The 13,472-nt window shown below is 38.8% G+C and overlaps 1 protein-coding gene across 17 annotated transcripts in view; it reads left to right on the forward strand.

Annotated features, from left to right (window-relative positions):
- SIPA1L1 (signal induced proliferation associated 1 like 1) overlaps nt 1–13,472 on the forward strand; it is a 375,082-nt gene that overhangs the window by 181,546 nt on the left and 180,064 nt on the right. For 2 of the 17 annotated variants that reach the window (XM_077909838.1, XM_077909844.1), the window contains one exon: nt 946–1,049. The exons of the other annotated variants lie outside the window; for them this stretch is intronic. The gene's annotated coding sequence lies outside the window, so the exon portion shown is untranslated. The remainder of the gene's footprint in view (nt 1–945; nt 1,050–13,472) is intronic. 17 annotated transcript variants of the gene reach the window in all.

Here is a 13,472-nt window from a genome sequence, read left to right on the forward strand (position 1 = left end):
ACCTTTCACTTAATCTCTTTCTGCAATTAGGAGCCAAGAGACCATGCCTCAGTACCAAATACAAATCACCCAACCTTACAACCCTTAGTTTGCATATTGTGTAAATAATTGGGTCATTAGCCAATACCTAAACAGAGGGGCATGAAAGGTATATCTCTAGTTAGAATTTAACATCGCTTTATGGTTTCCAGATTAGTTTCTATAAATTATTTCTTCCATGGTTGTCCATACCTCTGTTTAATGGGTGCAGTGAATTGTTAAACCTCAGTCATGAATTCCAAAGTTCTTAATGAGCGTTAAAGTACCTACAGGAGTTTAATGTTTGATTCTGTCCTATCCCCTCAGGAGCAAATACCTTCTGACTTTGTGCAAATGAAGTCTCAGTTTTCTGAGTGAATGCTAATCCTCGATGAAAATTTCCCATCTCTCTCTTTTTTTAAAGTTCTCAAATCAATTAAATAAAATTAGTCTGGTCTGTAGGGTTAGGTGCGGTGCGCCTTCTGTAATCTGGAGAGCTCTGCTAAACTGTGTGTGAAGGTAGACCAGCTGTCTCTTTCTGTCTGGCTATTTTACCCCATCCCTAAAATTTGATAATGTACCCCCTCTACCCACCTTCATTGAGGTACTAGTCGATCGCTATACTCTGCAAATGTTTAGAGTTTATTGGTTGTAAAGATTTAGTCCAAGGCCAAGCATTAGTTGCTGGCATAACTTGATCCTTCAATTGTATTTTGATGATCATTTTGAATACCATCCATTCAGTTGTATTTATTCAAAGCATCAAGACAGTCTCATTTAACACTGAGCATATTTAAAAAATAACTTTAATACATGCTTATGGAAATGTAAAGACAGATAAACATAAAGATGAAAGTGAGAACTGTGTATAATTGTACTATCTATAAGTAGATGTTACTAACATTGGTGAATCGTGTGTTCTCACAGGACACAGATCCTATCACTAAAACCGATAAATCTCTCACACCACTTATTAATAAAGGACTGATGGGAAGTTGTGACACCCAGAAACCCTTCAGCACCTCTATCTGGTACGTGTTCAGCCTAATATCATCTAAACTACTGCCAGTGTTTATTTCCACGGGTAGTGACCACTTCCTCACAGGGTGAAGCTGGACTGTGGCCCATACTGGTTTCTTTTGTTAACATCCATTTTTAGGGAGAGATTTTCATGGGTAGGGCGTATTTCTTGTTTAAGTGAAGGAGTATTGTGAAATAAGCTGCTATATAGAAAGAGTAGAAGAGTAGTATACTTTTAAAAGAAAGACGTTTTGTTGATAGGAGAGAAAAGTCAAGCGGCCGAAGGCTGTGTGTGCTGATTCTTCAGGGATCACTGAATGGCAAGTCTCTCGTGGGCTGGCTGTTTTTGAATCCAGCGTATCTGGCCCCTGGCACGTCCTCTCTGATGTCCCTCTTCTCCCTGCTCCCCTCCCTGTCCTGTAGCACCTTCACACGACTTAGCAGCACAGCAGGGCAAAGCTGTGGAGCTCTGTTCTGCATTGACTCAGACCTCTCCTTATCCCACTCCGTGCTTTAGTTTACGATAACTTGGGTTATTGTCTGGTTTTCCAGACATCACACCACAAAAACTCAAACAACAGACATCTCCCTGGATCTGAAAGTATTTGTCCTTTGTGGTGGTGTGACAGTTTCTGAGCATTTGTTTGCTGGCCTCCTTCTCTGAGGCCCAAAATAACTTGGTATGCCACAGCCCTCTCAGCTTCCAATGGGATGCTTTTAAGTGGCCTTAAGTGAGGCATTCTCCATGAGCAGGGATGCACTCCAGCCGGTTGGCCAGTAATGACCCCCACAGTTTCTGGTCCTGAAGCCATTGTGGTGTAAACAGAACAAATGAGAAGAGCTCTGGCCTTTGTCCTCTCCTCCAAGGAAAGAGAGTAAAAGTCGCTTTAAAGGAAGTCTGCATTTTGTGGTATCATTCAGTTTTGGCGCAGTCTCTTTAAATTTTAGCCTGGAATTCTTTGGGAGGCTCCTCCTCTGGAAGTGGATGAGGATTTTTAAAAGAGTGTTAATGCTGAAGCTGTGAACATTAGCAAGAACATTCTTTGTTACACAGCTGCAGCTTACTGATTTCACGTTTGCCATTGCAGTGCCTTCCATTGAGAGGCCAGGGAATTATATTAGGCAAAAAAGGTCAGCTTTTACATTACTTGATAAGATTGTATTATTGGAAAACACTTCAACTTAGGTTCATTGGTGTCACAATGTGTTTTTAGTTTTTTTGTTTGTTTTGTTTTTAGTTTTAAGCACAAAATTGAGATCTTTGTATTTTAATGGTTGAAGAAAGCAAATTTTAAGTTTTTAAAAGTTATTAATAAATAATAATCCTATCTTTTCTACCTGTTCTACCTGTGGAACATTTAGATATTACACGATGATGTTCAGTAGTTGTGAACCATTGTCTTTTTTTTTTCTTTAAGATTTTATTTATTTATTCATGAGAGACAGAGAGAGAGAGAGAGAGGCAGAGACACAGGCAGAGGGAGAAACAGGCTCCATGCAGGGAGCCTGACCTGGGACTCGATCCCGGGTCTCCAGGATCACACCTGGACTAAAGGTGGCGCTAAACTGCTGAGCCACCCGGGCTGCCCTAAACCATTGTCTTTTTATCCACAACGTTGGGATTGTGTATCAGTTGGATAGCACGAATTAGATTGATTTCAGGCAACTCTTCTCAGCCCTGGTCCTAATGCCATAAGTAAAGAACCCTCTCCATTTGTTTCTTTGCTACTTGTACTCTTAACAAGTTACAAGACTGTCAGTGGGTTCCTAATTTTATTAAGTTTACTACTCCACACCAAGACAGCTTGATGGGTTTTTTGTTTTTAGGTATGATTCCAATGTAATCCCTTTTTGGAAAGGATTTGGAGAAGTCATTTTTAGTGGGTCTCCCAGTCCCCTTGTTCCTTAGAGTGGACTACCTTTTTTCTTCTCTGTTTCCATTTGTTTCTCCTATTCAGATGAGATGGAGACATGGAAATGGATATGGGGTTGGGGGAGATGTATAGGTAGATAGGTTTGACTTATTTATTTTTTTTAAGATTTTATTTATTTAATAGAGAGCAAATGAGAGGGAGAGAGAATCTGAAGCAGACTCTGCACTGAGCACAAAGCCTGATGTTGGGGCTTGATCCCACAACCATGAGATCATGACCTCAGCTGAAACCAAGAGTTGGACGCTTAACTGATTGAGTCCCTTGGCACCCCGGGTTGACTTTTTCTAAGTGGAGAATGAGAATAAACTAGAGTTCAGTAAGGAATAAAGTGATGGACCTGATCTGGGGAAAAAAATTAGGGTAAAGAGTTTGGGTGAGGAATTTGTAGTCTAAAGAGTAAAACACCAAAGAGAAATTGCTAACTCTGCCATTATTCTGTCAACTGTTTTTTTCTCTTGACTTCACTTGCACTGAGTAGTCGTTATTTGCTGACCAAGGTCTGAAGACAGCTTTTGAGCAATAGTTAACTTGTCAGTGGTTTTTTTTCTTTTCTTTCTCCATAGTAGATGCTCAGTTAATAGAATGTTTGATTAGCTTGCTCACTTAACAGCAGGGGAAAAAAAAAAAACAAAAACCAGTCCTTAAAATAGCCATTCTAAATTGCTACTAGGTGAGTTCCTCCTTCATTAATTCTCTGAGGAGGCTAGAAAATAAGTGGACCACTTTTTAAAAAAAAAATTGGATCTTCTTCCCTACTGTTATACACTGAGATCTCCCCCCTCCCCTCCTGCCGGGAACGAAAAATGTGAGAAGTTATTCAGGTTTCAAGGTAAGAGGGTGCATTGTTGTCTAACTCCCAGAGAAGTGATTTCCAACCATTCTTATATTTCATTGTCCTCTGTAAATTGGATGAATTACAATTTTGTTCTGAAATTTTGTCACATCCTTTGAGATTCTTGGAATCCCTTAGAGGTAGAGGGGAAGCCACATCTCAGAATTGCTGTATTAGGGATAATCCCTTGGCCAGAAGGCAGTTAATCTTTCAGGTCTGGAGGAATGGGATCTGGAAGCTAGAGTGTTTCTCTTCTGCCTTTTCTAGTTTGCTGCCTCAGATCTCTGTCCTTATCACCACATCTTTAAACCTCAATGTTAAGTTTACTTTCTTCCTAATGTTACAAAATAGAGGTAAGGTCATGGCACTTCTTGGAGGAGTTTGTATGTGTTTTTTGCTATTTCTGGATGCAAAAGGCAAAGTCGGCCCATTCTTCTAGGTTTTAAATGCTTGAAAAACAGATGAAGGCGAAAGAAGGAAAGAAAGTCTGATTTCTTAAGTAGTTACTGTCTTTGTTTTGCAGACTTTTTTTTTTTTTGGTCAGGATTATTGAATGTAGACTGACTATTGAATGTCCACTGACTACAGTTATGAAGTGTTTCAAATCTGGGAGAACACCATGATCTGTAAAATGGTTTCTTAGTTACTTTTTCTCAGCTGTTTTTCAGCACAAGAGAAGATGCAATTATTTCAGTTTTGTTAGTTGTTTTCCTCTGGAGGCAGAGGAGAACATTGTTTTTCTGTGACTTTCCTAAGGCCATGTGGTCTATTTGATGCTGGATGTTCCCTGTAGTCCTGCATAGATTTGGCCCATTTTTCCAAAGGAGATAATGAATACAAAAATGCTCTCCTAGTAAACTGTAAAGTATAATAAATAGTTATAACTGTTATTCTGTGCTAGAGTTGGTGACCATAAATATTCTGTTCAGTTCGTGACCTTCTGTCCAAGAATGGCTACTTTTGACAGTCCTCTTTCCAGGGAATAGCTAGTTCTTGATTACACCATTTTTTATCGGCCTGGACCTTTTGCAGAAGAAAATGATTTGCATATTGAACAAATGTTGTAGTGTACGTTGCATTAACATGAGTTTCTGACATTTCACAATATTTACAAACACAGGAGTCACTGCCCTTCATATACGGCAGTAATTGTCTGTTGGCAATGACCATGAAGTTCCTGGCCATGTGAAAAATTATTTCAGAGTCTCAATCTCCTTGTTCAGCAGGGGGACTGGACTGCTTCTCTGGCAGTTGGACATGTTGCCTTTGTGGAGCTTTTGTATAGCATATTGCTTTTTGTTTGGGCTTAACTCTTTGCCCTCAGGCTTTTCAGTGGTACATATCTATGCGAAAGACTATGCTGACTTAGAGATGGGTAACCTGGTCTACTAAAAGTATAACTTGTAAGGAAAATAAAGAGGGGGCAAAAGATGCTTGCTCTCTCTCCCAGAGGAACCACAAACCAGAACCGTTCTTGTCTGTTTTAAGTCCTAAGCCCCAGTAGGTGAAGAGACGCTGCTTGTGCAGATACTGTTTGAACAGGTGCCTTCTTCAGTGGGACAACGCCATGTGACACTTGCAAGCAGTACTAAAAGTGCTTCTGCATTGGCAGCAACCACCTCATCAGAAATGCTTCCTTGGGTTTCATAGTGAACCTGTGCTGACTTTCTGGGAGCTCTAAAAATACTGTCTTGTGGGGATTTGACATTCACGGTAGCTGGCCGATAGTTTACATCGACAAGCCTCGTGGAATTATTTCCAGACGCTGATCGCTGGCTTATCCGAGGCTTGTTTCACTGAAGGGAGGAGATGGGCTGATTGATGATTGCGTGTATTCTAAGACTGCCTGATTAGAAGGACATTTCTGAGCATGTCACTGTATGTTCTTTCCTTTCCAGTATACAGATCTTCCTCAGCTTAGGAGGGGTTCCATTCCAGTAAACCTATCCTAAGTTGAAAATAGTCTAAGTCAAAAATGCATTTAATATACCTAACCTACTGAACATCAGAACTCAACCTAGCTAGCCTACCTTAAACGTGCTTAGAACATTTACATTAGCCTAAAGTTGGGCAAAATCATCCAACATAAAGCCTATCTTACAATAAAGTGTTTAATATCTTGTGTAATTTGCTGAACACTGTACTGAGAGTGAAAAAAAGAATGATCATATGGATACAGAATGGTTGTCAGTGTACTGGCTGTTTACCTTTATGACCGCACGACTGACTGGGAGCTGCAGCTGGCTGCTGCTGCCCAGGAACGTGAGAGAAGATCTTAACATATCACTAGCCCAGGAAAAGATAAAAATTCCAAGTATGCTTTCTCTTCTTGCTTTTGCACTATTGTAAAGTAAAAAAGTCGTTAAGTTGAAGCATCATAAGTTGGGGACCGTCTGTATATTGAAATTACAATGTATGAAAGGCTGTGATAAAGTTGATTCATAGAATTTGTTTTTAGGCGTTTTGGGTTTTTTAAAGCACAGTATTATAGCTGGCTAACAAAGTTTTCAGTTATCTTGGAAGTGATGTCTTGGCTAAATAAGAAAAAGAAGAATAAAATAGCAGTGGAAACAATTGATTCATCCTGATGAAAACATTTTAAACTCTTGTTAGTATAGAAGTCTCTCCTCTTTGGAGGGCACCTGGGTGCCTCAGTGGTTGAGCGTCTGCCATAGGCTCAGGTCATGATCATGGGGTCCGGGGATCAAGTTCCAAATCAAGCTCCTCGCAGGGAGCCTGCTTCTCCCTCTGCCTATGTTTCTGTGCCTCTCTCTGTGTATCTCTCATGAATAAATAAAATCTTTAAAAAAAAAAAAGGTCTCTTTCAAATGAGAGATGATATTTAAACTTAATTATTGGGGCATTTTATTTTATTATTTTATTATTTTATTTATTTATTTATTTATTTATTTATTTATTTATTTATTTATTTATTTATTTTTTTATTGGGGCATTTTAAATTGGAATTAGGGTGAGATCAAGAGCGCTCAAACACAGAGAAAACCAAGTGTAAGTTGTAACTTCCGCAGCAGCAGACTTGTTTATGCTACAAGGAAGCAATTTCTTGTCTCCACCTCTGGTACATATATATAATTCACTACCCCATATGAGGTGAATTAGCTCTTTTATTGGGCCATTTGTTAAATGTTAAGTTCCATCTATTGGTGAATAAATCAACCTAGTGAGCATGTTCCATATTGAGAATGTTTGTCTAACCTGAGGATTCTCACGTTTATTACTCTGTGATATCTCCGTTTTAAGGATAAGTAAATACAGGCCTAACTGCATAGTTATTTGTTAAAAGTAGCAAACAAGTCACTTGAAGGGCAGGAAACAGATGGATCCTTGCATACTTCTTCCTCTGAAAGATAATCCATGTTGACACAATGCATGTTTCATTCCGACAAGAGAGATTCCAGCCCTTTGCCAGATACTGTCTCATTATCTTGGGCGGGTAGTATGGCTGCTGCGCATGGTACCTAGAGGTCCTCCTCTCCATACCTCTCCCATCGAATGGCACAGAAGAGCTCTGCATACCTGGGGACTGACTGCTGGGGTAGGAGACGTGGAGGAGACAAAGGCAGCTCCTTCATCCTGCCCATCCCATGGTTCTCTTGCCTTCCAGATATTGATCCTCTCCCTGCACATCCCAGCTCTGCCTATGAACTCCATGATGGATCTTCCTACCTGTCTCAGGCCTCTCACCCTCTCTGGTTTCCAGTGCTGGGAAGACAAGCGTGGGGGAGGGGATGTTTACATCATCACTCCTTTATACCTGTCGTCTTCCAAGATTTGTTTTGTTTTGTTTTTTTGAGACATAATATATATGCAATAAGATGCATAGACCTTAAGTGTTAAGATTTAGGTTTTCTCTGTTGGCAGTTATGAATAAGGCTGCTGTAATTATGAAGTCATTTTCTGGGCATATATTTTCCTTTCTTTTGGGTAAATACCTGTGGGTAGAATTGTTAGTTCATGGAGTAGATGTATGTTTTGCTGTATAAGAAACTACCAACTTGTTTTTCCAAAGTGGTTGGGCCATTTTACACCAGCAGTTTATGACGTTCTAGTTGCTCCACATTCTTAATCAGCATTTGGTATTGTCAGGTTCTGTTTAGTTTTGTTTCTCATTTTAGCCATTTCTGGTGGACTAAGTGTGAAACAGTATCTCATTGTGATTTTAGTTTTTTCCTGAAGTCTAATAGTTTTGGGGATCTTTTCATGTGCTTCTTGGACGTTTATATATTTTTTTCAGAGTATCTTTTTTTCATGTCTTGACAGTTTTTCTAAATTATTTTTGAATTATCTTTTAACTCCATTTGTAAGATTTTAAATATATATTAAAATACCTATTATGTATATTTAAGTAATAAAGCTACATACAAACACACACACACACTTATGGTGCCTCTTTAGAAGAAGGCTCTGTTTGAAATTTAATTTATCATTTTTCATGATCATTGCTTTACTGTGTGTTATTTGAAAAATCCTTGCTTCTCCAATATTGGGAATATATTTTTCCTATATTTACTTAAAGATGCTTTAGGGTTTTATCTTTTGCATTTAGCTTGATAACCTAACTTTAATCTTTTTGGTATGTGAAATAAGGTGATTGTTGAGGTGAACCCCCCCATATGTATATCTAGTACCATTTATTAAAAGACATTTCTATTAACTGAGCTGGTCTTTTGTTGAAAATCAATTGCGCATATATGGGTGAGTCTATTCTTGGGCACTCTTCTGTTTCACGGGTCTGTTGTCTGTTCTTATGCCAGTTACACATTGTCTTGGTAACTTTATAATAAGTTTTGAAATTAAATAATGAAATCTTCCAAATTTGTTTCTTATTTTTATAGTTGTTTTGACTATTATAGATTCTTTGCATTTTGAAGTAACTTTAGAGTCAGCTTGGCTTTTTTTTCCCCCATAAAGCTTTCTAGATTTTTTTCCTTTCCTTTTTTTTTAAGGTAATCTCTACACTCAAAATGGTGCTCAAACTCACAGCCCCAAGATCAAGAGTTGTATGCTCTACCCATTGAGCCAGCCAGGTGCCCCTAGAGCTTGTTAGTTTGTGTGTGTGTGTGTGTGTGTGTGTGTGTGTGTTTAATTCATGAGAGACAGAGAAAGAGAGACAGAGAGACAGAGGCAGAAGGAGAAGCAGGCTCCTCGCAGGGAGCCTGATGTGGGACTCGATCCTGGAATAATGCCCTGAGCCAAAGGCAGACACTCAACCACTGAGCCACCCAGGCATCCCAGAGCTTGCTAGGTTTTGACTGGGATTTCATAGAGCCTAATTTTCAATTTGTGGAGAATAGACATTTTGGTAATACTAAGTCTTTCATCCACAGACCTCTCCATTTAATTTCTCTGAGCAACATTTTGTAGTTTTTAATATAGAGGCTTCTCACATATTCCATTAAGTATTATGTTTCTATAAATGATGTTTTAAAATTTTATTTCCAATTTTTCACTTGCTGCTTGTATATTGACTAGCAAAACTCCTACGTTCTCTTGCTGGTTCTAATATTGTGTGCGTGTATACTTTATAGGCTTATTGACATACATGATCATGATAGATGTCTGTGAATCGTGACAGTTTTACTTCATCCTTTCCCATCTTTAAATCTTTTTAAAGATTTATACCTTTTGAAAAGATTTGCTTATCCTGGCCTTACTGAACTAGCTAAAACTTTCAGCATAAGGCTAACTAGTGGTAAGAATGGAATCCTTGCTTTATTTGTGATCTCAGGAAAAAAGTTTTCAGTGTTTCCCTCTCAGTTTATACCTAAATTTTTTACACAGTGGCTGAGCCCTATAATTCTTGATCTCCTTATTTCCAGGAATGGAGTTCTCAATCTTCATGTTCCTGTTCTTTCCTTTGTGCATTTGTGCTACATTACCCTCGTTCTTCTCTTTGTTTTCTGCCTCATTTCCCCAGAAGTGACTCTATTTCTCTTCCTCCTCCTCATCCTCCTTCTTTATTCTTCTATCTCTGTCCCCCTCATCTTCCTTCTTTATTCTTCTACCTCTGTGAAAATAGCTTCTTTTCTTTTACTGGTTTTTCTTCTCATTCGTTTATTCTTCCATCAAATGTTTTTTGAGCAGGTACAGTGTGGCTGACTATGCTGGTGTCTGGGCCTATGTAGGTTGATGAGACCTGGTCTCTGCTCCCAAAGAGGAGCACGGGAAGTGCTTCAAAAGAATGAATGGCTCCTTGGAATCCCTTGGCAGAGGTGAACATCTCACCTGGTCTGGGGGCCAGAGAGGCCTCCTGGGGGGGGGGGGGACTGTACTATTCTCTCCTCTTCATGTGCGGTCACTTGAGATAGGGGTGGTTCTCCTTTATTCCTCCACGTGCGGTCATACCTCTTCTCAGTCATGTCCATCCCCAGGCAATTTCCACATCCAGTTGGAGGCACAGGTGTTAGAATTACTGTGCTGCTTACTGTTTTGTGTCCTCTGCGGTTTTATGAAGAGCTAGCCTAAGAGTTGTTCAGCACTTAATTGTAGTAACTTGCTTTTTAGCTTCAACAACTGTAGAATTTTATATGACTCAGAAACAATGTTTTTGAATACATGAGCTCCTTGAAAACCTTTTTTTTTTTTTTTTTTGGTTTATTTGTATCCTGTATTTTACTATTAGATAGATTTTTAAATTATGAAAATGATTTTGGAATGTGTTAATTTTCCAGGATTATTTATTTTGCTGGAATGTTTGCAGGCAGGGTTCCTTTACCTCTGAGCTACTGGACAGTAGGATGGCTCTCTGGTTTGTTACTGTTGGCAGAGCAGACTGTCTTTCCTTGACTAGCAGATGTTCATGAGCTATGCTTTTTCAAGATTCCTACCTAGGATTTTCATCTGTTTCTTTATCCAAACAATGTCTGTTTCTTTTCCTTTGTCTGTCAAATTGCTTCCCTTATTAAAAAGCTCTACTGATCCTTGTAGAGCCATTATGATGCCACAGAACACATTTCTTAAAGGAGGTACCAACTAAAGATTAATGTATTTTCAGATCATTAAATTATAAAGCTATGAATAGTGTCTTAATGCTAATGGAACAGATACACTAAGCATTGTTTAGTGATTTCACCAGAGTGAAGGTGAAGCAATGAAATACATTAAATATATACAAATTGAATTATATATTTCTTCTTTCAGGCAAATATATGCTACTTAGTATCCATTAAATGTGTCTGAATAGCTTTACTGTGCTTAAGCATCATGTCAGAAGTCTGTAAACCCAATTGTGTAATGAAAAGTCTGTTATCAGCATTTAATTCAATGTGTTTCTGTCATTTACAAAATTTAAATTACTTTGAAAGATAAAGAACTTATCTTTTATTACCAATGGATTTTTCTTTTATCCTTACAGAGAGGAATGTGCTGGTTATAGAAGGTATTTATGTATCAGTTAAAATCAGTACATAAGGATGTATGTTTTATTGTGATTTTTTTAAGTGCCCTAAAAATGCAGTTATCAACATATAGTCAACAGGAGAATCACTATTTTAAATATAATTTACACTAGGATGCAAACATTTCTAATATTCTGAATTAAAAATAAAATAAATATGGTATTCAGTGTAAAAGTGAAATGAAAAGACATGATTAGACAGTGAAATCTTAAACTGTTTGACCAGAAGCAATTATTAAGCCTTATTCCTCAGAGGCTTATTATCATTGTTCTTGTTTTTAAACTCAGGTCTGCCTTTTCTGTTCTTTTTCTTAATACATGATTAAAAATTCTTCACCTTGGGGTACCTGGGTGGCTCAGTAGGTTAAGTGTCTGCCTTCATTCAGCTCAGGTCATCAGGTTATCAGGTCATGAACTCAGGGTCCTGGGATTGAGCCCCACATTGGGCTCCCTGCTCAGCAGGGAGCCTGCTTATCCCTTTCCCTCTGCTCCTCCCTACACACTCTCCCTCAAATAATTAAATAAAATCTTCTTAAAAAATTGCTTTACTTTTATTGTACCTGTTAATAGTTCATAGTGATTTAGTATGTTTTCAGCTCTGGAGAAAGATTTGGGCAGTCACAGTGGCTCCTTTGGCTTTTATAGAGGGCCTCACGATGAGGAGGGTCCATTTATCAGTAGATTGGGATTTGCTAGGTATAATTTATTTTTATCGATTGACTTCTCTCTGAATCCTACCTTTTCAATTATCTTACCATCTTTTAGGCAGAGCCTTACTTCTGAGAGGTCACTTTTTTTTTTTTTTTTCTTTCTTTCTTTCTCCCCTGTTACACCTTGAGTCTTATTCTCCCTATGCAGGATGCTTGCTTGCCCTTGCAGGGAAGGGGCTGTCCCACAGGGAAGCCAGGTAATTCTGCTATGGCCATTCCAAGCCATTGGACCTCTTTTGATTATTTCTGATGTGTTATTTATCCTCTTATTCTCTGTGCCCAGATTGTCCAGATAGAGTTAGACAAGGTCAGCTGCAAACATGTGATATTTTCAATCACAAATTACTCAATCGGGAGAAATCTATTTAGTTCTTGAACTAGGTCACCAGACACATTGTGTTAATCCCATAGTTTAAATGGGCCATCTGTTGAGTCACCCTGGTAATTGTTCCCTTTTTGAATGCTAGTGTACCCAAGTTAAGCTGCAGCCAAGGATGTTCAGAGTCTTTTCAAAGAGACTAATGCATTAACTGTGGGTCCCTCTCAACTGAAACTTGCCCTTGGAGAGTTTCTATTGTCTACTTCCTTGCTACTGTATTCCTTTTCTTCAATTGTGAGAATTTTTTTTTTTTTTTTTTTAATTATGAGAGTTTGGGATTGGAAAAGTTGAAGGTCATGCTTGTTGAGGATAATTAGAAAAAAGGAGAAGTGAGATTGGGAGTAGGAAAAAGAGGCCAAACGTTTGTCAGTAGCAATAATGGATTTCTTTACTTGAGAAGCTTCGGGAAAGGGAAGGAAGAGGATGAACAGTAAACCTGTTCTGTATACTTGGGCTTCTCTGTGACTCAGGAGAGGAGCTTAGAAGGGTAGGATGGGGGTCATCAGAGCTGAGGATTTTAGCAGAAATGGGTTGCCCAGAGCCTCTGGAATGTGCATTTTACCTTGTGTTTCTGATTTTCTGGGGAGATCTGGAAAGAGTAAAAAACATGGAGTGTGAAGTCTGGAAGGCAGTGGCCATGTAGGTGGAGAATTGGACTGTCAACATGTTATCCATGAAAAAGAGAAATGCCAGCTCTGTCATGTTGGCCTCCTTTTCCTCTTGTCTTCTCTCGAGATGATGTCTTCTGGTTCCGGGACTTTCAGTGCTGTCCATGTACCTCTGTGCTACTCCATCCTCTACCTCCAGCTCAGCCTTGCTTCAGATTTGTATTTTCAGCAGCCTCCCTTATATCTCCATATAGATGTCCACTGGAAGTGTTCAACACAAAACTCTTGATTTCTATGTACAGTGAGCAACTTATCTTACCATGGCTTCTCAGGACTCTTAGGTTTTAATACCCTTTGGGGAAACCTCTTAGTCCCAGGCAAATCAGCATGGTTGGTCATCCTATTTCAATTCCTTTTTTTTTTTTTTTAAAAAAAGATTTTATTTATTTATTCATGAGAAACACACACAGAGAAAGAGAGAGAGAGAGAGAGAGAGAAAGAGAGAGAGAGAGGCAGAGACACAGGCAGAGGCAGAAGCAGGCTCCATGAAGGGA

Source organism: Canis aureus, chromosome 9, assembly GCF_053574225.1.
Source record: "Canis aureus isolate CA01 chromosome 9, VMU_Caureus_v.1.0, whole genome shotgun sequence".
Classification (NCBI taxonomy): domain Eukaryota; kingdom Metazoa; phylum Chordata; class Mammalia; order Carnivora; family Canidae; genus Canis; species Canis aureus.